Source organism: Engystomops pustulosus, chromosome 7, assembly GCF_040894005.1.
Source record: "Engystomops pustulosus chromosome 7, aEngPut4.maternal, whole genome shotgun sequence".
In the NCBI taxonomy this organism is placed as follows: domain Eukaryota; kingdom Metazoa; phylum Chordata; class Amphibia; order Anura; family Leptodactylidae; genus Engystomops; species Engystomops pustulosus.
Window position 1 is genome coordinate 147950515 of NC_092417.1, and position 27439 is coordinate 147977953.

The 27439-nt window shown below is 43.8% G+C and overlaps 1 protein-coding gene across 5 annotated transcripts in view; it reads right to left on the minus strand.

Annotated features, from left to right (window-relative positions):
* Positions 1–27439, minus strand: part of TSPAN4 (tetraspanin 4) — a 430281-nt gene that overhangs the window by 321417 nt on the left and 81425 nt on the right. The window contains exon 3 of one of the 5 annotated variants that reach the window (XM_072118169.1): positions 21694–21818. The exons of 3 other annotated variants lie outside the window; for them this stretch is intronic. The gene's annotated coding sequence lies outside the window, so the exon portion shown is untranslated. Of the gene's footprint in view, positions 1–605; positions 627–21693; positions 21819–27439 lie in introns of those variants that run through there. One more of the 5 variants, XM_072118172.1, reaches the window with a different exon arrangement.

Sequence of the window (27439 nt, forward strand, 5' to 3'; positions counted from 1 at the left end):
CCACATGTGCATACCGTATCGCTCTGTGTGGCCATTGCAATCTATGGGGAACGTATGTACACCCGCAAGATGTATATACGTCCCCCATACGGTCATGTGAATGCAGCCTAAGTCTGCAGGGAATCAAATAATTTATTCAAGTCTTATGCTTTCCACTTCTGACAAACTACATTTGTATCTGCTCACATCCTCCTGCTCCGTTCACACTACATGTTCAATGTGACTGGTTCTCCACTACATTTTTCGGACAATTTTGCTCCTGTATCACTATGAGAGGAACTGGCTTACATACTACGGATATCAAACTCATATAGGGATAATTGGAGCTATCTGCTTAGGGTTTGCACATCATATGCTCACAAGACTCTGTTTACCCAACTTGAAACAGGTGCGCCGATAGTTTAGTATATGAATATATGCAAATGAGATGCACACCTGCTAAATATTTAGGTTCTGGTGTCGCAAAGTAGAAACTAACAGCACACTGATAGCGTAATTACGGCGGCGCTGTATATCGCACCTTACTCTCTCTTACATATAAATATTAAGGAAACTCACGGTGCTGCGCTCCAGCTTCCCTCTCTCTAATCTATATATTTACTTACTTTAAGCTTTAATTGCTTTAATTATATTCTTCACTGTCTTCATTTTCTGTCTTTATAATGGGCTTGATTCACAGGTGCTAGTAAAGATCTTCTTCCCGTATCCCTCCAGATCTTCTCTCTATCAAACCGGTCATGTTATGTCCGCTGCCTACAGGTATTTCATATTTATTACTGGATTTTCCTATGAGATTTGGCTACTCTAGGTAAACAAGAAGCAAAGGTGACTGAGTCACAATCCATCACGATTTATGAAATCTTCAGAGGGACTTGGGTTTGGAAACAGATTACTGGATCATGAAGTGATTTAGGACCCGGCTGTGTCACGCAGCTGGCCACATGTGACGGCTTAGACTCCTAAGCGCCAATGTTACAGCAGCCAGGAGACAATGAAATAGACAAGGAAAGTGTTACATAAGAACTGGGCTTATTTGCACTTAACCATGTATGTGACACAACTTTTTCATATGACTCAGGTTCCATAACCCAAGTGACACAGATTATAAGGTCAGTAACTTCTCAACAAACTATGCATAAATCAATAGTAAAGTGAATACATGAAACTTGGTAGAATATCTAATCAGATAAGCAAAGCGTTTCTTTCTATATTTATCATTCTCCCCCTTTTCCGTATTGCAATGGACAGGAGCTCACAGGGTGTCCTAGCACCATGGTCTACACTCCCCAGCTTTGAGACAACACCAAAATCACAGGCAGTGCCACTTCTCATGTTGGTGATTTTTTGCAAAAATTGTTTAAAAGTTCCATGTGTTTAAAGGTACTAGATAGTACTACATAGATACAAAGCAGCGTTAATGTGGTAATTTTCTTATATTTGTTATCCATGGCCTCCTTCTAAAATCAGCTTTTAAAATTATGCTAATGAGTCAGAAGTACTCTGGGTATTCAGTGGGAAGAGGAAAGTGATCCAAGAAATATGCAAATTAAGTTGAAGTGCTTTGCCAGAGAACCTCAGGACTCCAGCTCCACATTTTGCTGCATCTATGAGTGATGTAGCTGAAGAATAAGGATGAGAAAAGGTGCTGGGCAACGGAAGTATAGCAGGGGGTGTCGGTATTCCTGTGGAAGCCTTGAGGTGCTCTGCCTGACATAGCAATTACTTCGGGTAGGTAAATACTGTTGACATATTCTCTTTACTCTACTTTCAGCGAATTATTGATATAGTTTGTGTAATGTTACAATTATAATTTTCCAACATACGTTCGTGAACGACCCATCACTAGTGAGAAGGACTGTGAGAGAGACACAGTGGGAGATGTGGGAGCTATGTGCTATCAATTAAGAAAATGGAAAGTGCATGTGTGTGCAAATAAGTTTGACACGCAAGTGAAGATGACAGAATGTCAAGAAAAGTCCCAGCTTGGGGCAAAACCCGGATACTACTAATGTCAATGTTTTTACAACTTAGTAGTAATCCGCCTCCATCACAAGGTCTTTACCATTCTGTCTACCCCTGCTATAGATGCTTTGTGGTACACCAGACACACCTAGTCTAAGCATTGCCTCAACTTTGAACATGGGGTCTGTCCATTTTTGTAAAGTGCCAAATGGCTCCACTAAAAGTCCCTGTAGGAAATTCATATAAACTGGGTGCTGTCAAAGGACCACTGCAGGCACCATGTACAGCAATTAGCCATGTGCATTAGATCTGTCACTTGCTCAGTGGACCCTCTCAGGTAATTTAAGTCTATATTAACCAACTTGAAGCCTTTGTGGAGAATGCTTTAGGTTACATGCTCATGACCATGTGCACAAATGGGCCACAAATGGGATTGCTTGCGGCCCATTACGGCTAGGTGGACATACTGAGGGGTGTTTGAGCCCCGATCACTCCTCCCATCTCCATAGGAGTGGTGCAGCCGTTCTGCAAATCGGGCAGGAAAAGGACCTGCTCTATCATTTGTGGTCATGCTCGGTCACGGTGAGAAACAGTGTGTTCAGCTCAATGAGACCGTGCATAATAGACCTCAATGGGGGCTGTGATCGAGCTGCTGATTTTGAAGATAGCTCCAGGTCCTCATTTATGTTTTGAGCACAAGTGAAAGTGGGAAATACAACACCACCCGTAAGTGATAGTCAGAAGTGAATCTAAGCATAGAAACCTACAATTAAGGATCTGTCTAAGGCGCTCTTATACATTTAGCCAAGAACTAGATGATTCAAAAAGCAAGAAATTGCAGACCAGATTGGAGTGACCACATCAGAGAACAAGAACATAAAGTTTTGTCCAAGAGACAACAGTAACCTAAGGGCAGATAAAAATACTAAAAAAAGAATAATATGGTCCCAACACGTACTGTCAAATTAAGGTTCTTAGTGGTGGTCTCAATGTATAACTAGAGGTCTCTACAACATTCCAAGGAAGGGAAACCTGGTCAAATGCTTGGCATGGCGAGGTCTCAGACATACCAGCAATACTCCAATACATCCAATTTACTGATGTATCCAGGTATAAGATTAATGGCAGCAACAGCAAGGCTCTTGCAAGGAGAAAAATGGAAAAAGAGATTGATGCCACAATGTATACACAACGGACTACACGATGAGATAGGAAAAAATATCAAACACTCCATTATTCAGATTTATACCATACCCGCTGGTATTTATCTCTGTGGTGAAAGATTCATACAGAAAAAGTACCAAAGGTGTATATAAAGAAAAATACATAATTTTGGAGAAGTTTCTTTCTTAAATATAAAACATACATTTCCAAACTCTTGTCAACCAATGAGCACCCTGATTCCTCTGATTTGCCTCCGCAGGTACAGAGTATTTCCAAGGTTTAGTTACATGCATTGTCTGGTAGAATTTTCTTTTGTAGGCCCCATGCACATGTCTACAGCAGCGGATATGTGACATGAGCCGCAAGCCAGATAGAGAAGGAGGGGTACAGCTCACCCCTCCCCTTTCCATAGGGAAGAAGAGCATTGGCTCAAAAGTGTGCTCACCGTGCCCGCATGCAATGCATGTCTATGGTAGTCGTGAGTTAGCTGCAGATTTTGGGGCTAGCTCAATGCTGGCACCATGTGGACATATGCATGGGCAAAATGGGTGCTAAATAAAAAATTGGAAAGAAATATACTATTCTGCAGAATGTACTATATTATACCTTGTGCAGCCTTGAGGGAAATTGCATAATGCCATTCCCCAAGTACTAGGTATTACATTTTAGGGTAGATCTATCAAGCATCTACTCCTACACTACATTTATCGTGTCTTTTAGACCCTAAGTAGTAATGACCTTCTATGGTGTCGTTCTACACTAAGATCTTAGGCCAGAGGCATGGAAAAATGTACTGTGTGTTTTTGAACAGATGGCATGCGCCTGCAATACATTTTAATGGATCATTGCCCATGACCATCATTTTACCAAGTCCTGCGACCGATCCGTCAAAACGGATAGCATTTCCAGTTATTGTATCTGCATCAGTTTTTTTTTCACGTTCATATGGCATCCATTTTTTGCAAAAAAATCAGATGGCAAAAAAACTGGGTCCCCATCATCATCATCTGAGAAGTGATGATGTTTGCAGCATGTGGACCCGTGTGCTGTACATTTTTAGGGTGGATCTATTAACTTCTATAGCAGTGTGTGGTCCACATGCCTTAAAAAGTAGGGTATTCTGCGCTTTATATCTCATTGTTAAATGGTCCATGAAAATAAAACAAATGTCTGAATAACCCATAGAAAATAATGGGTCAGTACATCATCAAGTAAATCATGGATAGAATATGGATCTGTAAAAACTTGTCTGGATAAGCCTTAAACTTCATATAATTTGGCTGGCAACTCAGGAGGACATCAGCCTGATGTCAGATAGCGAGGTACATAGGTGGGCATTTATTAAATTGGGCAAAAGGCGGCGCAGGAAGCACGCTATAATTTTCAGTGGGATGTAAGTTTCATGAAAGTGAAATACAACTCCCTAGACCAGCTTTTTAGCTAATTGTGGGCCAACAAGTCGGAAAAATAGAAGCGCCAGAAAAGTGTCGGATTCATAGGCAGCACCAATACTGTGGCACCACCTCTTCAAATAAGACGCAAGAGGCACAGCAAGGGGAAAAAAACTGTTTTCCGTTTAAAAGGTGATAGTAAATGCCCCCCATAGCACTCACAAGTCAATGATTGCATAATTAAATACAGTTCCTCCCCTTTGACTAGTTACAAGGAACACTCCAGTCACAACTGTTTCATTCAATTATACCTGGTGCAGAGACTGAAGGGAGGAGCAAGACTCTAGGTTCTGGCAAGCTACCAAGAATACAATGGGGCACATTTACTTACCCGGTCTCTACGCGATCCCCGAGGTGAGTTGTCTGACGAGGATACTGCATGTGTCGCTTCCCCACTCAGGTCTGCCAGAGTTCACCATCTTGTTCCTGGTGTATGTGAGTGCATGTCCTGCGACATAATTTGAATTTTAAATCCCGCGCTTAGTGTGCGAATCAGTCGGGTTGTCCGACAGCTACGCCCCCCGATTTGTGTTGCATGAAAGTCGGCGCAAAAATCCGATCGCGTGCGCCAAAAACCCGTGTTAAATGCGGTGCAAAAAGGAAATAGTCGGGAAACATGACGGAAATGTGGTCTGCGGACACTTGGTAAATGTGCCCCAATGAGTATCTGATCTGTCCTGCTCCTCCCTTCAGGTCCCGCACCATGCATTATTCAATGAATTAGCTTACACAGGGGTGTTCCTTTTAGGTAAAATTGAATATGTGGCTCCAAGGTTTTAAAATTGTATATATTTATATAGCATAAAGCTTAGTGAAGAGCACCATAGGTCAATGCTTGAGGCTACACAGAGCCGGATGAAAAAGCACCTGACAGGTTCCCTTTAAGATGCAAAAGTGTTGCGTATAAAAAATTCTGATGCTCATTTTTGTAGTGAAGTACCATATTTTTCGGACTATAAGGTGAACAAAAAAATCCTTTGATTTTCTCAGAAATCAAAGGTGCGCCTTATAGTCCAGTGTGCCTTATATATGAACCGCACTTACAGACAACAGCTGCCTTGAACTGTGCACAGGTCTGCCACCTGCTAGTCATTCATCCTTATAATCAGGTGCGCCATATAATACGGTGCGCCTTATATACAAACCTAGACATCATTTTAGCAGGCATTTATTGATGGTGCGCCTTATAATCCGGTGCGCCTTATAGTCCGAAAAAAATGGTAAGCTAACTAACTGTTTGTATGTACTTAGTATAAAAATTACATAGAGAAAATAAAATGTACTGCCTGGTATCAGTCAGTGTCAAAAAAAAATTGGATCGACTGGATAGAAGTAAATCCGCTCCACTGTATCAGTTTAGCCTGGAGTGTTCCTTTAATGACTGTTTGCTTTTCTGGAATCGAGAATCCTACAAAAGTCATCTAGTGGAATAAACATTTTTCTAATTGGGTGAAAATTAGATTTAGCTAGGGTTGATTTGCTCTGGATATGAAAATCTTATGATTAAACTGCAACAAAATTGAAAGCAACTAAATCCCAGTCAACATCCAAAGAACACAGCTCATCATCCAGAAATGCAGCAAAGCGTCACGTTCTAATACGAAAATAAGGAGAATTTAAGATTACCTAGTGACAGCATTGATCACGGTTATTTGGAAAAGTGAAGAGATGGAATGTCATCCTGCCCCAGCATCCAGCGTGGAGAAGCTGTATGCTCTGTGCCAGCGCTGGGATTTCAGGCTGAGTTGAATAACTGAACTCAATCTCACTTTGTATAAAATACTGTATATTATGATTTTACAATGATGGATTTAGTGTGGTGTTTTTTCAGTATAGACAGAGCAAAGGCTTTACAGTTTTTGCTGTACTTTTAGTACAATAAAAGTTGTGTTGGGGGTTTAATGGTCAGCACAACTATGGGCAAAGAGGTGACACAACGAGCACTTATAGAAAACTGTAACACCCATTATATACTTACCCTGTTAAAGTAACCCCAGAGAGCAGCGGGTCACGCCCGAAGACCAGATTATGGTTGACACCTCTGACCTCCCCAGAACATACTATGGCTGACTTTGTTGACGCCCGTCCCCAACCTGACTATGGCTGACACCCATCCCCCCAACCTGACTATGGCTGAAGCTACGGACTCCCACTCAAATCCAGATTATGTCTGACAGCACAGATTATGGCTGACCCACTCCCCACCCACAATATGCGATTGATGCCACTGACCTTCCTATGCCACAGAGTAAGCTACAACATGGAGGGGCTCTGGTAATGGCACTTCAGGATCTATGGGTAAATGTCCCTGGTTTACCATGCTTGATTTGATGGTACAATACCTTTAAAAGAAATCAACCATTGAAAAAAAAGGCTACAAATACCCCTTACCCTATCATTTGGATCCCAGAACTGTCCGTCACTAGTCTTGACAGGCTGGGATCAGCTAGAAAAAATAATTAGCAGCAAAGACTAATTGTCAAGTGCTCTGGGCTGCTAATTATGCATGCCTCCGCACCTCCCCGCGAGGCAATGTCATGTAAGGGGAAGGGCCTGCATAATTAGCATCCTGGAGCACTGGACATCTTATCCCAATGCTCCATGCTGCTAATTATAAGTTTGTTTTCTAGGCGATCCCAGCATGTCAAGACTAGTGGAGGACAGCACCAGGATCAACATAAAGAGGAGTGGAGGTGAGTATTTGTAGCCTTTTTTTGTTTTTTGTCAGTGGTTTATTTCCTTTTAGAAAATACATAAAATAAGATGAACCATAACTGGTCTGCCTGGTAGCCCAGCACACAGACATATGTGTTAGGCCTCACTACACTCACCAGTAACATACGCACTGTTTAATTTCCTATCACGAATGCAGCTCCAGGTCCGATTTTATACCTCCGCGCCATTTCTGCCCTGGAGATGTAGGAGCTCATTTTCTCTCAGTAAGATGGGCTTGCTGCTTCACACAGGACAGTCAGACTCCTGTCAGCATTTTGGCTGAGAACCTAGAGCCTGCGGAGAGGCAGCTGTTAAAACACAGAGCATGTAGTGAGACGGGAACAAGTAAACACCTCACATAGCGGCAATGGAGGAGATATTAGAGGAGCCTGATGTTGCTGCTGTCTCAAATATCCTTCCTGTTATCTGTAAAATGGTTCTGTGCCCAGAGAGAAACAGCCATATAAATATTAATAGCACCCTGACAAGGCAAACCTGTAGAGAACATGCACACACCTTAGCTGGCCAGGGTAGATTTTAACTTTAATGTATAGGTAAAATCTATTGCTACCTATATCCAGAACTCACAAAACTTTAATTGGGGCTCATGCACACTAGCACAAAGCCTATTCAGCTCTTTCAGTACCGAATGGTAAAGCAAATGTAGATGCTTCAGTGAGTTTTGTTTGTGGGGAAATACCTTAATACTAAAGAAAAAAACTTCTGGAGGCCTCTTTATGTAACCAAAGACATGGATGATTGAGCTGTATCACACTGAGCTTTCTCCTGTGAGATGAGAGGGGGCGTGGCTAAGATGCAGAACTTACTGGAGCTTGATGCTGAATCTCCTGTATGAGAGGACAGAAGGATCCTAGAAAGGTCTCATGCACAAGACCAGGGCATAGAACACAGCCGGGTGCAGAAGAGGGGGGGGCTTCTCCTCACCTCTCCGTAGGAACCTCATGTCCTATCCTTTGCAGCTTATAACCCGGTGCCATAGGCCTCTACTACGGCCAGATCATGGTTGCAATCGCGATCATGTGCATGGGGCCTAGGGAAGCAGCAGAGAAACTCTGCTGGGGGCCTAAGTTCCTGTATGCCTAAAGAATAGTAAATAAAAATTCTATACATTTTTTAAATGGCATTTCAAATTACTCCCTTTGCGCATAAATTAAAAAAAACAAATAATTGTAAACAAGCTTATCCCCACTCTCTAAAATGCCTGATTAAATTAAAAGTAAGGGTGCATTCACCCTTGCGTGACCCCTCCACCCTCCATAGAAACGGTGCACGGCCGCACACACGGGGAAGCGCATACTGTGGCACCATACCGCCGCCGGGCCGCCATTGCCGTCTATGGGGACGTATATGCGCCTGCAAATATACATCCCCACAGACAGGTGTATGAATGCACCCTAAACCTGAAAAAAACAGGCAAGAGTCTAATGTAGTTCACCATTTTACCACCCATATGAATATAATAAAGTGATCAAAATATCCAACAGGTGCCAAACTAATATCAATAAATAATTCAGCTGGCCCTACAAAAATGACACCTTACACAGCTCCATACACTAAAGTATACAAATCGGACAAAAATGTTGAATGGTTTTACTCTTCAAAAGAAAACAAAACAAAAAATAACAAGAAAATAAAATTTACATAAACTATATATCTTTGTGATCGTGCTAATGGAAAAAAAAATGATGGGTCATTGGGAGTGCACAATAAAAGCCATAGGAACAAAGGGGGTTATTTATCATACGCCGGCAGTCGTGTGCCCCGTTGTGCATCCGTCGCAGCCACACATATACGACGGGATCCTGCACAGCCAGGGCCAAGGGCTGGCATAGAAATTAATGCAGCAGGCGAATTTTCACAATAATTCTAGCAACTGCGATTATTTCAGGGCTTCTGCGCCTCGGCAGTGACAAAAACCCCCCAAAGCCTGTAGAAATTGCCACAATTGTATTTTTTGTCAATTTCCCTGCATTAAGAATTTTGCATTTTTGCCACAATGAAGAACAATTTGTACCATGGATAATGAGTCTCCATAGAGCTCTGCAATAAAAGAAAAATAAAAAAGTTATAGTTTGGAAGGAGGGATGTTAAAAAGCAGAAACAGAAGATAAGGTAAAGGTTATGGTGTTAAAAGGTTAATCTATATCCTGAGGAAAATCTGTTTCTCCGTATGATGAATTATTAAATGGAACTTTGTGGACACAAAGTGCTTGATACAATCTTATTTCTGAGAGTACTATGCATATGTATTACCAGGCAATGTATGGACACCGTACACAATGTAAGGATTGTGTCATCTTTTTGGTCCAAAGAGTGGGGTACAATGGATGACTAATCTGTGCCAAGGGCAGTGCCATGAAGCCATGATCATTTTACAAAATCTTGGTCTTGTGTTTGTCATGGGTCTCGGTACACCAAGGCTACATGCACATGAATGTTTGCGGTTCTCAAACCCAAACAATGGGTCTGTGGTCTACTTTTGTGGTCGACGTGTCATCAATTTTTGTGGATCCTCCCAAGAAAAATGGAAGCTCGGTAGTTTGTCCCTGACTCATTTGTCACTGTAAAGATTACGGTGTTGGCTTTGCTGCATATTGGGAAAGCATTGATCATATATAGAGATGAGCGAGCACTAAAATGCTCGGGTACTCGTTATTCGAGACGAACTTTTCCCGATGCTCGAGTGCTCGTCTCGAATAACGAGCCCCATTGAAGTCAATGGGAGACTCGAGCATTTTTCAAGGGGACCAAGGCTCTGCACAGGGAAGCTTGGCCAAACACCTGGGAACCTCAGAAAAGGATGGAAACACCACGGAAATGGACAGGAAACAGCAGGGGCAGCATGCATGGATGCCTCTGAGGCTGCTTAAACGCACCATTATGCCAAAACTATGGGCAACAGCATGGCCATGACAGAGTGATAGAATGAAGCTAGATAGCATCTAAAACATCCAATAATTGACCCTGACACTATAGGGGACGGCATGCAGAGGCAGCGGCAGCAGGCTAGAGAGTGTCATGGCGACATACCCTAAATGGACTCAGGCTTCAAACCAATGGGTGGCAGAGAGGAACCAAAGGAGGTGAGCAAGAAGCGCTCAAATAATATCGCTACATGATAAAAGTTTGCCAGTATATTTTGTGGATTACACAGCAGGGTGGCGACAAAGTTAACAACTTTGATGTGGAATCCATGAAAACCCAAATTTGTGCCTGACACACCTCGTTTGATAAGGGGACGATGTATGGAGGCAGCTATATGGACGACTTTTGGAGGTAGCAATGGAGACAACGTATGGAGGCTGCTATGGAGACAATTTAATTTGGATAGTGCCTGTATGTGGCAGTCCAAAAAAGTTTTCAAACCAGAGGAGCAGGTAGGTGGCCCTCCAGAAAAATGAAATAGATTGAGTGCCTGTATGTGGCAGTCCAAAATAGTTTTCAAACCAGAGGAGCAGGTAGGTGGCCCTCCAGAAAAATGGAATAGATTGAGTGCCTGTATGTGGCAGTCCAAAAAAGTTTTCAAACCAGAGGAGCAGGTAGGTGGCCCTCCAGAAAAATGGAATAGATTGAGTGCCTGTATGTGGCAGTCCAAAAAAGTTTTCAAACCAGAGGAGCAGGTAGGTGGCCCTCCAGAAAAATGAAATAGATTGAGTGCCTGTATGTGGCAGTCCAAAAAAGTTTTCAAACCAGAGGAGCAGGTAGGTGGCCCTCCAGAAAAATTGAATAGATTGAGTGCCTGTATGTGGCAGTCCAAAAAAGTTTTCAAACCAGAGGAGCAGGTAGGTGGCCCTCCAGAAAAATTTAATAGATTGAGTGCCTGTATGTGGCACTCCCAAAAATTGTTTAAAACAGAGGACCGGGTAGGTGGCCCTCCAGAAAAATTTAATGCATAAAGTACTATAGCTAGAGCCAGTGGGCCCTGTCAAAAAATAGCCAGTTTCCTCTGCTTTAGTGTACAAAGAGGAGGAGAAGGAGGAAAATGAGGAGGAGGAGGAGTGGATCAATTATTCAGGTTGAGCTTCCTTCACCTGGTGGAGATTGGAAATTATGAGAAATCCAGGCTTTATTCATCTTAATAAGCGTCAGCCTGTCAGCGCTGTCAGTCGACAGGCGTGTACGCTTATCGGTGATGATGCCACCAGCTGCACTGAAAACCTGCTCGGACAAGACGCTAGCGGCAGGGCAGGCAAGAACCTCCAAGGCGTACAGCGCCAGTTCGTGCCACATGTCCAGCTTTGAAACCCAGTAGTTGTAGGGAGCTGTGTGATCATTTAGGACGATGGTATGGTCAGCTACGTACTCCCTCACCATCTTTCTGTAAAGATCAGCCCTACTCTGCCGAGACTGGGGACAGGTGACAGTGTCTTGCTGGGGTGACATAAAGCTGGCAAAAGCCTTGTAAAGCGTACCCTTGCCAGTGCTGGACAAGCTGCCTGCTCGCCTACTCTCCCTCGCTACTTGTCCCGCAGAACTGCGCACTCTGCCGCTAGCGCTGTCAGAAGGGAAATACTGTTTCAGCTTGTGCACCAGGGCCTGCTGGTATTCATGCATTCTCACACTCCTTTCCTCTCCAGGGATGAGAGTGGAAAGATTTTGCTTGTACCGTGGGTCCAGGAGAGTGAATACCCAGTAATCGGTGCTGGAATAAATTCTTTGAACGCGAGGGTCACGGGATAGGCAGCCTAGAATGAAATCTGCCATATGCGCCAGAGTCCCAACGCGCAAGAATTCACTCCCCTCACTGGCCTGACTGTCCATTTCCTCCTCCTCCAACTCCTCTTCTTCTGCCCATACACGCTGAACAGTGAAGGACTGAACAATGGTCCCCTCTTCTGTCTCGCCAACATTCTCCTCCTCTTCCTCCTCATCCTCCTCCACCTCCTCCGATATGTGCTGAGAAACAGACCTAAGGGTGCTTTGGCTATCAACAAGGGAATCTTCTTCCCCCGTCTCTTGTGACGAGCGCAAAGCTTCCGACTTCATGCTGACCAGAGAGTTTTTCAACAGGCCAAGCAGCGGGATGGTGAGGCTGATGATGGCGGCATCACCACTGACCATCTGTGTTGACTCCTCAAAGTTACTCAGCACCTGACAGATATCAGACATCCACGTCCACTCCTCATTGTAGACTTGAGGAAGCTGACTGACCTGACTACCAGTTCTGGTGGAAGTTGACATCTGGCAGTCTACAATCGCTCTGCGCTGCTGGTAAACTCTGGATAACATGGTTAATGTTGAATTCCACCTCATGGGCACGTCGCACAACAGTCGGTGAGCGGGCAGTTGGAGGCGGCGCTGCGCTGCCCTGAGAGTGGCAGCATCTGTGCTGGACTTCCTGAAATGCGCACAGATGCGGCGCACCTTCGTGAGCAAATCTGACAGATTGGGGTATGTCTTGAGGAAACGCTGAACTATGAGATTTAACACATGGGCCAGGCATGGCACATGTGTCAGTCTGCCGAGTTGCAGAGCCGCCACCAGGTTACGGCCGTTGTCACACACAACCATGCCTGGCTTCAGGTTCAGCGGTGCCAGCCACAGATCAGTCTGCGCCGTGATGCCCTGTAATAGTTCTTGGGCGGTGTGCCTTTTATCGCCTAGGCTCAGCAGTTTGAGCACCGCCTGCTGTCGCTTAGCGACGGCACTGCTGCTGTGCCTAGAGCTAGCGACTGATGGCGCCATGCCCACGGATGGTAGTTCGGAGGAGGAGGTGGAGGAGGGGTGGGAGGAGGAGGAGGCATAGTAGGCCTTTGAGACCTGGACCGAGGTAGGCCCCGCAATCCTCGGCGTCGGCAGTATATGACCAGCCCCAGGGTCAGACTCGGTCCCAGCCTCCACCAAGTTAACCCAATGTGCCGTCAGCGATATATAGTGGCCCTGCCCGGCAGCACTCGTCCACGTGTCCGTGGTCAGGTGGACCTTGTCAGAAACGGCGTTGGTCAGGGCACGGATGATGTTGTCTGACACGTGCTGGTGCAGGGCTGGGACGGCACATCGGGAAAAGTAGTGGCGGCTGGGGACCGAATACCGAGGGGCCGCCGCCGCCATGAGGTTGCGAAAGGCCTCGGTCTCTACTAGCCTATAGGGCAGCATCTCCAGGCTAAGCAATCTGGAGATGTGGACATTAAGGGCTTGGGCGTGCGGGTGGGTTGCACTATATTTTCTTTTCCGCTCCAGCGTCTGGGGTATGTAGAGCTGAACGCTGGTGGATGCTGTGGAGGATCGTGGAGGCAACGATGGGGTTTTTGTGCCAGGGTCCTGGGCAGGGGGCTGACTATCAGCTGACACAGGGGAAGGAGCAGTGGTGTGCACGGCCGGAGGTGAACGGGCTTGGTGCCACTGATTCGGGTGTTTAGCATTCATATGCCTGCGCATACTGGTGGTAGTTAAGCTAGTAGTGGTGGAACCCCTGCTGATCCTGGTTTGGCAAAGGTTGCACACCACAGTCCGTCGGTCATCCGGTGTTTCCTTAAAGAACCTCCAGACTTCTGAAAATCTAGCCCTCGCCACGGTAGCTTCACTACATGACACATTTGGCGCTGATGCACCTGCTTTTGCCCTGCCTCTCCGTCTGGCCCCACCACTGCCTCTTCCAACCTGTTCTGCTATAGGACTCTCCTCCGTCTCAGAAGCACTGTGTTCACCCGGCCTCTCAACCCAGCTTGGGTCTGTCACCTCATCATCCTCCGATCCCTCAGTCTGCTCCCCCCTCGGACTTCCTGCCCTGACAACAACTTCACCACTGTCTGACAACCGTGTCTCCTCATCGTCGGACACCTCTTTACACACTTCTGCCACTACGTCAAGAAGGTCATCATCACCCACAGACTGCGACTGGTGGAAAACCTGGGCATCGGAAAATTGCTCAGCAGCAACCGGACAAGTGGTTTGTGACTGTGGGAAGGGTCCAGAAAACAGTTCCTCAGAGTATGCCGGTTCAAATGCCAAATTTTCCTGGGAGGGGGCAGACTGGGGGGGAGGAGGCTGAGGTGCAGGAGCTGGAGGAGTGCCGATTTCGGTGACATGGGTGGACTGCGTGGAAGACTGACTGGTGGACAAATTGCTCGAAGCATTGTCGGCAATCCACGACATCACCTGTTCGCACTGTTCTGGCCTCAACAGTGCTCTACCACGAGTCCCAGTAACTTCAGACATGAACCTAGGGAGTGTAGCTCTGCGGCGTTCCCCTGCTCCCTCATCAGCAGGTGGTGTCTCACCCCGCCCAGGACCACGGCCTCTGACCCCTGCAGTAGTTGGACGCCCACGTCCCCGCCCTCGTCCTCTACCCCTAGCCCTCGGGTTAAACATTTTGAAAATGAAAGTTATAACTTTAATTTTTTTTTTTACTTTTTTTTTGTGTGTTTTTTTTTTTTGTTTTTGTGTTTTTTAGTTTTTAAAACCAAACGATGCTATCCTATTGCTATGGCTATTTTCTAGCCAACTATGAAAGCACACTGCTATGCCAGATGAGATGACGCTGAGTTATGAAAAAATAAACGTAAAATAAAAAGGAAATGGCAGACTGTGCCTAATTGAAATCCAACCCCTAATAAATTATCCCACTTCGGTCTTTGCGATGGATATGTGCGTCACTAAGCGCTAAACACAGCGGTCGCAAGTCTCACTCCAAATTCCTCACAATTGGCTAGTATATGCACTGCAGCAAGGACAGCCACCAGCAGATCAACCAGAAATAAAATATATATAACGCTATTGTAGGCGTAAGTAAGCCGTTTGGATTCTCCTTTGGCTATTTTCTAGCCAAGTATGAAAGCACACTGATGAGATGACGCTGAGTTATGAAAAAATAAACGTAAAATAAAAAGGAAATGGCAGACTGTGCCTAATTGAAATCCAACCCCTAATAAATTTTCCCACTTCGGTCTTTGCGATGGATATGTGCGTCACTAAGCGCTAAACACAGCGGTCGCAAGTCTCACTCCAAATTCCTCACAATTGGCTAGTATATGCACTGCAGCAAGGACAGCCACCAGCAGATCAACCAGAAATAAAATATATATAACGCTATTGTAGGCGTAAGTAAGCCGTTTGGATTCTCCTTTGGCTATTTTCTAGCCAAGTATGAAAGCACACTGATGAGATGACGCTGAGTTATGAAAAAATAAACGTAAAATAAAAAGGAAATGGCAGACTGTGCCTAATTGAAATCCAACCCCTAATAAATTATCCCACTTTGGTCTTTGCGATGGATATGTGCGTCACTAAGCGCTAAACACAGCGGTCGCAAGTCTCACTCCAAATTCCTCACAATTGGCTAGTATATGCACTGCAGCAAGGACAGCCACCAGCAGATCAACCAGAAATAAAATATATATAACGCTATTGTAGGCGTAAGTAAGCCGTTTGGATTCTCCTTTGGCTATTTTCTAGCCAAGTATGAAAGCACACTGATGAGATGACGCTGAGTTATGAAAAAATAAACGTAAAATAAAAAGGAAATGGCAGACTGTGCCTAATTGAAATAAAACCCCTAATAAATTTTCCCACTTTGGTGTTTGAGGTGGATATGTGTGTCACTAAGAGCTAAACACAACGGTAGCAAGTCCCCCTGCAAATTCCTCACAATATGGTACTAGCTGCACTACTAGTGCCAGCAAGCCCAGCCACAAGCAAACAAAAAAAAAAAAAGTATAACGTTATTGTAGCCCTAAGAAGGGCTGTTGGGTTCTTGGAGAATCACTCCTGCCTAACAGTAATCTACCTGCACACTAACGCTAACCCTGACCAGCAGCAGCTCTCTCCCTAGCGGCATCCAGACACAGAATGATCCGAGCAGCGCGGGCAGCGGCTAGTCTATCCCAGGGTCACCTGATCTGGCCAGCCAACCACTGCTATCGACGTGTAAGGGTACCACGTCATGCTGGGTGGAGTGCAGAGTCTCCTGGATGTGATTGGCTCTGTTTCTGGCCGCCAAAAAGCAAAACGGCGGGAGCTGCCATTTTCTCGAGCGGGCGAAGTATTCGTCCGAGCAACGAGCAGTTTCGAGTACGAGTATGTTCGCTCATCTCTAATCATATATCAATACGATGAACGGACATCCATTGCAGGATATGTAATTGTAACGCACATGAGCATATTTTGTGGTGATGTTCAGTGTATGCTTTGTTCATCCAATTGTATTTTACAGATTTTACCCTACATTGAACCAATTTTCACGGTAGAGTGACGTCAGATTCATATTTATGTGCACGGTATAGTGACAGCAGGAATATATATTCCTGTACAGCGTATAATGACTGCAGAGTTTTATTGATGTGTGCAGGCATATAAGTATGTGTGTGGTATATTGATTGCAGGAATATATTTACTTGTGTTGTAAGTTTATTGCTAGTATTTTTATTTATTTTTTTACAAAATGTGAATGTGAATTCCTTTATAATATAACAATGGCGGTTTGACGATTTAGATTCCTTTTTTATGATTTTTAATAGGGGTGGCGAAATTTATTTATTTCTCACCTCACCTCCGTGGTTCCACAATTGAGTTTACAGCTTGGCAATGTGGGGTGTAGCATTAATTTCTTTTGTCTGCCAAGGGCACCAGAATGCCTTGTCCTGGCTCTGATACCTACCTTGTAATATAATGGTGTAAACATACCTGTTTGTACAGGACTTGCATAGGGTGTAACCCTTGAAAGCTGTTTAGTAGGGACATCTGGAACCCAAAAACAGCTACAGGCAGGGCCAGAGTCAGCACCTGGCTTACCCGGGCAAGTGCCGGAGCCCAGGGCTGCCTGGGGGGTAAGCTTACATAAGGCCGTACCATAAGGCATCCTGGGGATGAGGGGGGCTATAGCTAATAAATCCATAGGGTGTGAAGTGGGCTTTAAATAAAATAACCATACCATGAGAGGGGTGTTTACAAAATAACCATGAGGGGGATGTTTAGTACAATAAACTAAACATTGAAACCTGGAGCTGGCCCTGGCTACAGGTCCTCATGGATCAGTGGGCCCAATGCGAATCACTGAACTCTAACTGCTTTTTTCCCACCACTTTACCAATGGTCCATTGGATCTTGTTGGTAGTTAAAAGGAAATTTCCCACTAGGATCATGGATTGTAAACCAAGCACAGATATGTGCTGGTATGTGCCTCCTCTGGCATGATCCGCACTTCTTTCAGTTTCTTATGCCCTTTTTTTTCTTAAAAAAAAACTAGGCTTTAAAAATTATGCAAATGCGGCTGAGGGATTCTGGGCTCCAAAACTGTTAATAGAGCTTGGAGCCACACAGCTTATTTGTATAATTTTTAGAGCCTTTTTTTTATAAAAAACAACGGCATAAGAAGCTAAAAGAAGATTGGATCCTGTCAGAGAGGGTGCACACCAGTATGTCAGTGTGCTTCGTTTACAGTCCTTCATCCTGGTGGTAATTTCCTTTAATCTTCTGTATCCCCGTAACAGGTTTCCTTTTAAATAGCCACTGCATAATGGAGGCATCCAGCCAAGAATCTGATCCATGTATTATTTTGTTTTCCATGTCCACCAAATAACATGAAGTAAATGAGTGTAAAACAACAAATCTAATCACCAAGGGAATGAGCTCCTCATCAGGATATTTGCTTACCCAATCTGTGGCTAAGGTATAAAGTCCTGCTGATGTTCTCTGCAGATGTTATGCATGATCTGCATCCTTAGTTAGTAATTTAGACGAGAGATTTTAATGTATGCTCTGTGTTCTATCATTAAGCAACAGATAAAACAACTTGTACTCACAGCAGGTTAATAGCGAAAAAAAAATTGTCATTCCACTGGATTGTAAAATATATGTGTTATGTGTATCAGTACATACATGCATGTATACAGCATATGTTTATATAACCAGGGATTTATGGTAACTTTGGTGATTGTTGACAAGCAGAACAGTCTCTCAATATAGTCTTACAATTGGTTAAGCCCCATGGGTTCCAATTCTAAAAAAGCTCTGGACCTCATCTGTAAACCTAGTTGAATGCCTAACACAGGGTGTTGATTGATTGCTCAGGCATTGTATTACATCATATACATCATATTTATCCATATTTGCAGGTATCACTTTAAATGTAGGCCCCAATATCATCAGAAGCTGGACGGCCTGTTCTGTATCAATGATGACCAAAGTAAGTACTCTTGGTTTGTAGTGTTGCCTTGGATACAGAATTATCTTCAGCATCTCCCACTGGTAGAGTCAACCTCTTCACCCAAAGTGACCTACATTTCCTGTATGTTATCAGCGGGTGCCCATGCGATCACCTAGAGTCTGTGATTTAACAGCAGCAGTCCTGAAAAAAACAGCAGGGAATCTGTCTGGGAATGCGGCTATTCTGTGACTCTGGGCCAAACCATTGTAGTATCACATGATAGGTACATTCTTCTCTACCTGATTGTAAGTTTCTTACAGTAACACTCACTGCAGGTATCCAGAATTTTATCTATATTTGAAAGGTAACTTGTCCATAGACTCATTTATTTTATTTTGTTTATTTAGAATCCCGAGATGTTGCCGGAGATTGGGCATGATTGATTGGAGGTTAATCACGTGATCTCATATACTCTGAAATATAAAGCCTAATTGGGAAAGATTCCTCATTGCCGCAGTACCTATTACAACTTTTTGGATAAAACATGGGTCTTCATATTCTAAAATAACAGTTTCACTGTCCTGTGGCGGTCCTGTGCTCTTGTGGCGGTCCTGTACTCCTGTGGTGGTCCTGTACTCTTGTGGCGGTCCTGTATCCCGGTGCCCATCCTGAGGTCCTGCCTACCCGCGGTCCTGCCTACCCGAGGTCCTGCCTACCCGAGGTCCTGCCTAACCTGCTTCCATACCTTGGCTGCCTCCGCTGGCCTAGTCACACCCGTGGAACGACCTGGTGGCTTCCTGCCGCAGCAAGACCATCCCGCTTTGCGGCGGGCTCTGGCAAAGACCAGGGTCCCAGGTTGCGGCTAGTACCATCATCTCCCGCGGTGGTCCAGGGAGTCCACAGACTCTAGCCCTTAGAGACTCTCCCACACCCCCGTGTGTGACAGATGCTTTCTCTTATGCTGGTCCTGGTGTGAAGAGCATTGGGCACGGAGATTGGTGTGTAACAGGCAAGCCTGTCCAAAGTCAGGGCAGGCAGCATACACTAAATATCTGGTAGCAGGCAGAGGGTTGGGGCAAGAAGCACAGGATCAGAAACAAGCCATGGTTATAAACAATACAACACGGATCAGGAATATGCTCACAAAATAAACCAAGGGTTAATCACGAGTAGTCAGCAGAAACAAATATATTGTAAGGTAGGAACTGGGAACATTTTCTCAGGCACTCTAAGCTATATAGACCCAGATGAACAGTGAAATCCTGGTAACACATATGCAGGTCCATATACTTTCCCTTTAAGAAGCCTGTGCCTGCACCCTATAGAGATGGAGGAGCCTGACTAGACTCTGAGGAGTGCATACAAGTGTAAGATAGAGGCAGCTGTAAGTAACTTAGCGGCAGTAAATTCTATAAGCAGAACCCATCAGCAGTACAGATTTCCAAAACCTCCTTAAACAATTCCCAACAGGGCCCCATGCATACCATATAATATAACCTCCAAAGTATATACTACATGAACCGACTGACACGATGAATACCACGACTACAAATATACGGGAAGTGAAAAAACGCCCTTGTAAGAACGTAACCTCCACATACAAGGAATATTTTATCCAGTCCAGGAATAAGACTGGTGATGTTTACTTCATCTCGGACCAATAACCCGGCAATCCTTCTCTTTGGACTGTGGGGGGGGGGGGGGGGGGGGGGGCAGGGGAATCAAATGCCTTAAATGGTAAAAATGTCAAAAGCTTCTGAGGCTGAGAGAGGTCAACAGCAAAAATGCAGGATATAAACCTCATAAGCCAAGATGTTCCCAGCCAGACTAAGACTTTATTAACCTGTCACTGAGACGTCCGCGCTGAGCAGGTTGTTTGAACGCAATGTTGTCATACAGGAGGTGATAAAATAAACCTGTCAATGGGGTTGGTGGGTTTGGAGAGATCAAATTACATTTCATCCCCTTTTATTAGGTCACTTTACACTTGTATGGCCTTTTATCTATTTGAAAGGATCTTGTTATAGGGGGATATGGGTCCTGGCTGACTTAAAATAATTTGTGTTCTTATAGTCTTTACATTGAGAGTCTGGAATAGAACTGAGCACAGTTGGCTTTAAAGATCTTAAAGTGAACCCGTCTTATGGAAAATGCAGACTGATCCAGAGGAAGCATATTATAGAGCAGTAGGAGCTGGTCAGACTGAACATAGTGGGCTTTCTGCAGAAGCATACTATAGAGCAGGAGGAGCTGAGCAGACTGTAAGTAGTGTGCTTTCTGCAGGTAGCATGTTATAGAGCAGGAGGAGCTGAGCAGACTGTACATAGTGTGCTTTATGCAGAAAGCATATTATAGAGCAGAAGGAGCTAAGCAGACTGTACATAGTGGGCTTTCCGCAGGAGCATATTATAGAGCAGGAGAAGATGAACAGACTGTACATAGTGTGCTTTCTGCAGGCAGCATGTTATCATCCTGCCCTCTACCTATTGGATCAACCTGGATCCCAATTCAGCAGTCAGACCCCCACTGATCATCTTGTTAGCCTGTATCCACAGGATAACTTATTAACACAAACCCACTTTAAGTTGACCATACACTTTACATGATTGTCAGCTGAACCTGGTGATTTTGGCAAAACTGGCCAACAATATAAGGGGGGCTTCTCAATTAACTGACAATCCCACATAAGCAGATTCTTTCATTTTTTAGGGCACATTGGAGGGAATATACCTACGTTTTTAGATTTTGTTTCTCTTTTATTTGGGACTTCTTACTGCACTTGCACCACAATTTGCTACTTTTTCAGTGTCTCGCCTGGTACATCTTTCGAATCTTAGAGTTCATTCACACACGGTATGCCCGCCGAGCTGGAGAGGAGGTCGCCCCTCCTCCCTCCACAGATAACAGCGGCGCACAGCCGCACACTCAGAAGAAGATAGAGCATGCTCTAGCTTTTTCCGGTGTACGGCACAGAACGGTGACACATTTGCAAATTTGCAGCCACACATATGTCCCCCTAGACGGCCGTGTGAATGAATCCTTAATGTGGACATGAGAAATTTTGCTGCAATTGTGGTAAAAGGTCACTTTTGGACTCACCACACACTGCTGGCAGGGAGCCAGGAAATGTGAAATAAAATTTTATAAAGTTGTAATGAACCTGTCCAGCAACAGCACAACCACAACCAGGCTTGGCGCTAGATGTCAGATTGGCTACGACCCTGCAACGTCCCTGCGGGCTATGGCCCTGCGTCCCTGTCCCTGAGTGACCCTAAAAAAATAACAGGGAAGACTTACTTTGTCTGGCGGCTGCTGGATAATGGAGCAGACAGGTAACAGGAATCCAGTTTTCACACTGGTACACAGAAACCGACTCAAGTATGAGACAGGAAAAGCAGGGTCACACTGGGAGATACACGGCCCTGACGGACAAATAACAGATACAGACAGACAAGCGGAGTCAGACAAAACTGGGTCAAAACCAAGTTGGTGGCAAAGGTACAGAATCGTATAGCAAATGGAATGGTCGGTAGGCAAAGCAGATACACAGAATAGAAAACAACACAATAGCAAGAGCACTAGAAAACAAAGGAGACTGAATAACCAGCAATGTTTGATGGGAGTAGACAGGTATATAAGGCAGTTCCCGGGCATGCCTTATTTCTGTGTTGCCCTGCACCACCCTTTTACACAATGATTCTGTCTCTCCTAATAAAAAGACATAGAAAATACTAAACATTAGCAGGTACAGCCTCGCCCCTGGAGAACCGAGAAGCTCTTTTGTATAAAAATACATTTTTCCTTTACATAACAGATTGCTGGGAAATTGGAAAGGTAGGTCTGGGTAATGTACTGTGTCCTAAACTATGTTGGATCCATTGTAGGGGTATTTGGAAGCCGGTAGACCTCTTAATTTCCATACTATGTAACACTTTATCTATTCAGTGCAATGGCTCTCAGGAAAACAGCTACATATTCCTACTTCTAAGCAGAGAATAAGAATGATTAGGAAGCATGCAACTCCTGGCCGGTGGAAAGGAAAAGACAGATTAAGTATCACGTGTCCAGAATCTATGAGGGGTACAGAGAATGTGCAGAAATCTGAGCCTCTCTAGAGACCTGGGAATAATGTATAGAACTAATGACCTCTCTTACAACACTCAATTGGAAGATTATTTGAATTTTGAGATAATTTTGCTAATTTATATTACACACTTTACTTAATATGGCTATATGCAGAAAATCATGTGTACCTAATAGGCTACATACAGTGGAAAGTGTTTTGGCCTGGTGGGAATCAGCAGGTGAGCAGCACTTATCCCACCCATGTCCATTGATAATGAGTGACTGCATTGCAAATCGGTGCAGGAATAGGACTCCATAATTTGCATCCACCCTACCTGACTTGACACAGTGGACCTCAATGGGGACGTGAATTAGCTGCCGTTTTTGCAGAGTTTTCATGGAGTCGTAACTGCATGTTCGCACATGACACCCATGCAATCGGGATATCCATAACATTTGCTTCAGTAGCTCAAGTAGCAAAAAGCTGTCCACGTGCAACGAGATAATAAGGTTGGATTGTTACAAAATTCAGCAGATAATTGTGTCTCAGATAGATATATAAAAGATTCCAGGTGTCATCGGACGAGACATTGGATCCTGCCAGAAGAGGACATAAAAGTACATGTTCTTGGGAGAGGCCTTCACCAATAAACACTTATAGACATTTTACCTAGTTGACACTTTGAAGAGGGAATAGATCATTGCACTGAAAGAAGCATCTAGGGACTTTTTTATCTAGTTTTTAGTGTCAGATGGGACCACCAAAGTACCAGAGGATCCTCCGGTGGGCCAAGGATCTAACCTAATACTGAACACTACAGCAGAAGGCAAGGTTAGTAGGGTTTATTTCCTGGAGGATGATGAAGGGTGGGCCCCAGAATTATTTTATCTGGTGGACCCAAGATGTCCAAGTCCAACACAGGCAACAGTGGTTACATTAGGGCACAAACACAAGGTGAACAGACTCTAGACAGCCCAGACAGACCAACAGAAGATAGAAACAAGTCTCATTAGCTCCCATAGTTTCATTGTCTACCAGATAGACACTGATGACACCTTCATTACATTCCCCTTTCTCTGCATAGACCATTTCGAGATGCCTAGTTGAAGGAAACTTTAGTGTCATGGCATCACCTAGTGGACTTACTGTAGGGTACATGTCCCTTAAGGCCAGTGATTGGTTACAGCGATCAAATTAATGATTCACCATAGAAGTGAGTACGACAATGCTGGATCAGCAGGTGGATTTAATGGGTGAGAACATTTGTTCACAATTTCATGCCCCTGGGCCCAATGCACATAAATGTTGTTTGGGGACATGTGCTAGCGGTTTCCATGACTCTTCCACTTGTATGAGCAGACTGCCCAAGCTGCAGACCTCAGAGTAGGTCCTATTCCTGCCCAAGTTTGTGGTATGGGTAATCTTTTCTCCTGTCATCAACATGTAAGTGGACCTCACAAGCTGATGACAAATGGGTCTGTTTGTGTGCATGTTACTTTTTCTGAAGGGGTTGTACCAACTTTTTAAGATAACAAGCTTAAAAGTGAGGATTTATTTGATGGGGCCCTCAATGATCACAAGAAAAGACCGCCAGCAATCCAGGGAACAGGGGTGAGAGTGTCAGGACTGTGAATAGGGGATATCTTAAATCTACCATGAAAATCAAGCATAAACAAGGGGGTAATTGGGAGAGGCTGGGCTGGGCTGGGCTGGGCTGGGCCATCACCATAGACAAAGGTTCTTTACTGTAAGAGCAGTGAGACTATGGAACTCTCTGCCGCAGGAGGTTGTTATGGCGGACTCTATGTACATGTTCAAGAGAGGCCTGGATGACTTTCTGGAGAGAAAAAATATCACAGGTTATGTGGATAAAACATTTATTTAATTCTTGAAGGTTGGACTTGATGGACTTGCGTCTCCTTCCAGCCTTATATATACTATGAAATAGCAGACTTCTACATGGGACACCCTATTCTTCTAAAAATATATATATATATTACTACACACACATGTGTATGACATATTGGGGCAGATTTATCAAGCAGTCTGAAAGTCAGAATATTTCCAGTTGCCCATGGCAACCAATCACAGCTCAGCTTTCATTTCACCAGTGCTCATGAATATTTTAAAGGGGAGCTGTGATTGGTTGCCATGGGCAATTGGAAATATTCTGACTTTCAGACTGCTTGATAAATCTGCCCCATTATGTGTATTACACATTTATACACTCATATATCATAGTATCATAGTATATAAGGCTGGAAAAAGACGTAAGTCCATCAAGTCCAACCTTTAAGAATTAAATAAATGTTTTATCCCTATAACCCGTGATATTTTTGCTCTCCAGAAAGGCATCCAGGCCTCTCTTGAACATGTACATAGAGTCCGCCATAACAACCTCCTGCGGCAGAGAGTTCCATAGTCTCACTGCTCTTACAGTAAAGAACCTTTGTCTATGGTGATGGTAGAATCGCCTCTCCTCTAGGCGCAGAGGATGCCCCCTTGTCCTGGTCACAGGCCTAGGTATAAAAAGATCTTTGGAGAGATCCTTGTACTGACCGTTCAGGTATTTGTACATTTTAATGAGGTCTCCCCTCAGTCGTCTTTTTTCTAAACTGAATAATCCCAAATTTTGTAATCTGTCATTGTATTCTAGTTCCCCCATTCCCCTAATAATCCTGGTTGCTCTCCTCTGCACCCGTTCCAGCTCTACTATATCCTTTTTATACACTGGTGCCCAAAACTGTACACAATATTCCATGTGTGGTCTGACCAGGGATTTGTATAAGGGCAAAACTTTATCATGAGAATCTATTCCTCTCTTGATACATCCCATATTTTTATTTGCTTTAGCAGCAGCCGCCTGGCTCTGGTCACTAAAATTAAGTTTACCATCAACCACCATCCACCACTACCCCCAAGTCCTTTTCAGTTTTACCAAGTAATTGACCGTTTAGAACATAATTATACTTCTTGTTTCCATGGCCCAAGTGCATAACTTTACATTTATCTACATTAAACCTCATCAACCATTTCTCTGCCCACTCCTCAAGCTTCCACAAATCCCTCTGTAATGCTAAACTATCGAACTCAGTATTTATTACTTTACACAGCTTAGTATCATCTGCAAATATTGAAACTTGACTGTGTAAACCCACTACAAGGTCATTAATAAAAATATTAAAAAGAAGTGGCCCCAATACTGACGCCTGTGGCACTCCACTGGTAACGTCAACCCAATCTGAGAATGTGCCATTAATGACCACCCTCTGTTTACTTTTACCCAAATACACAGATTTTCTCCTATTCCCAGCAGTCTCATTTTATATACCAACCTTTTATGTGGCACGGTGTCAAATGCCTTTGAAAAGTCCAGATATACAACATCCAGAGCGTCCCCCAGATCCAGTCTTGAACTTACCTCCTCGTAGAAACCAATCAGATTAGTCTGACAGGACCGATCTCTCATAAACCCATGCTGACGCTGGGTTATAAGGTTGTGCACAGTGAGATACTCCAGGATAGCATCTCTAACAAACCCCTCAAATATTTTCCCCACCACAGCAGTTAGACTCACGGGTCTGTATTTTCCAGGATCGCTATTTGATCCTTTTTTTTGTATTTTTTGTATATATACACACATTTATATACTTAAATACACACACATAAAGTTCTACACTCATCCACAGACATTTACACTCTTGCATAGAAACACACATTTATAATATCATGAAAATACGTTTATGCACCCATATATACATTTATACATACAGTATATACATACTCATACAGTATATACACACACAGTATGTACACATCCATACATTTATACACATATAATGTATAGCACGTACACATTATATACACAAATATAGTATACATACATCATATACTTAGACATATAGTATAAACACACCATATATACACACATACTGCAGATACATACATTCCAAAACTAATTCAATACATATTACAGTAAGAATGATAAATGTTGTAGATGTCACAGTCATCCAAATGTTGGCAAAATTAAAGAAAGAAAATAAAACTTCAAAGCCTCTAGCGATAGCAGTTGACGATGCCTGTGTCTAGACCCTTATCTACATAATACACCATTTGTTAGGGCAGCAGTTTGTGCTGTTTTCCTGGTAGGACAGGGGCAGGAAATTGCAACCAGTCAGTTATCGAAATGCAAAATTAAGATGAGATATCTGGAAATATGATTCTAATGGGTAGCCATTTATAGTATAGAGTGTATCTATGCACATACCAGGTTTATTTACAGTATTTATGGCTTACTTGAGGGTCAGACATAGGAGCATTAGGGTTAACTGTAATTTACGTGCGTATCACTGTGCAGTGACATTGATAAACTGGCATTAATTAAGAAATGATTCACTCACAAGATGCATTTTATTGGGGAAGGGGGCAATATTTCATCTGGTCTATCGTATTTCTCATCAGAATATTCATCAATTTTGAATAGACGCTGCTATATAACACTCGCTCCTTCACCCTCCTCCAGGCTGTGTTCTTTACCCATTCCTGGTAGGACGGCTGCCAACAAATGTTACAGTGCAAAGTAATGTGAGAATATTTTACAAGCTACATGCTAGAAATCAGAATTCTCTATTATGTTCTCTATTAATGGAACATTAAGCCGCTACAAGCTCATGTATTAGTCCAGTTTTACTACTGAATAGATCCAAAGTCATAGTCACATTCCAGTACATGACCATATATTATGTTAGTTATAAGCTGGAATGTACTGTGCCTACTGGGGAGAGGCATTTCTTTGGCAAGCCACTCTTTATTCGGATTCTTCCTGACTTTATCATGCACTGTTCACATAAATATACATCTGGCTGAAATTGAAGCAGACCTCACCTTACAAACTTTGTACAAAGTCAGTAGTACATTGTGTATATGAGGAGTAACACTGTTACTGGATATGTGATTTGTTAACCAACAGCTTTCCTC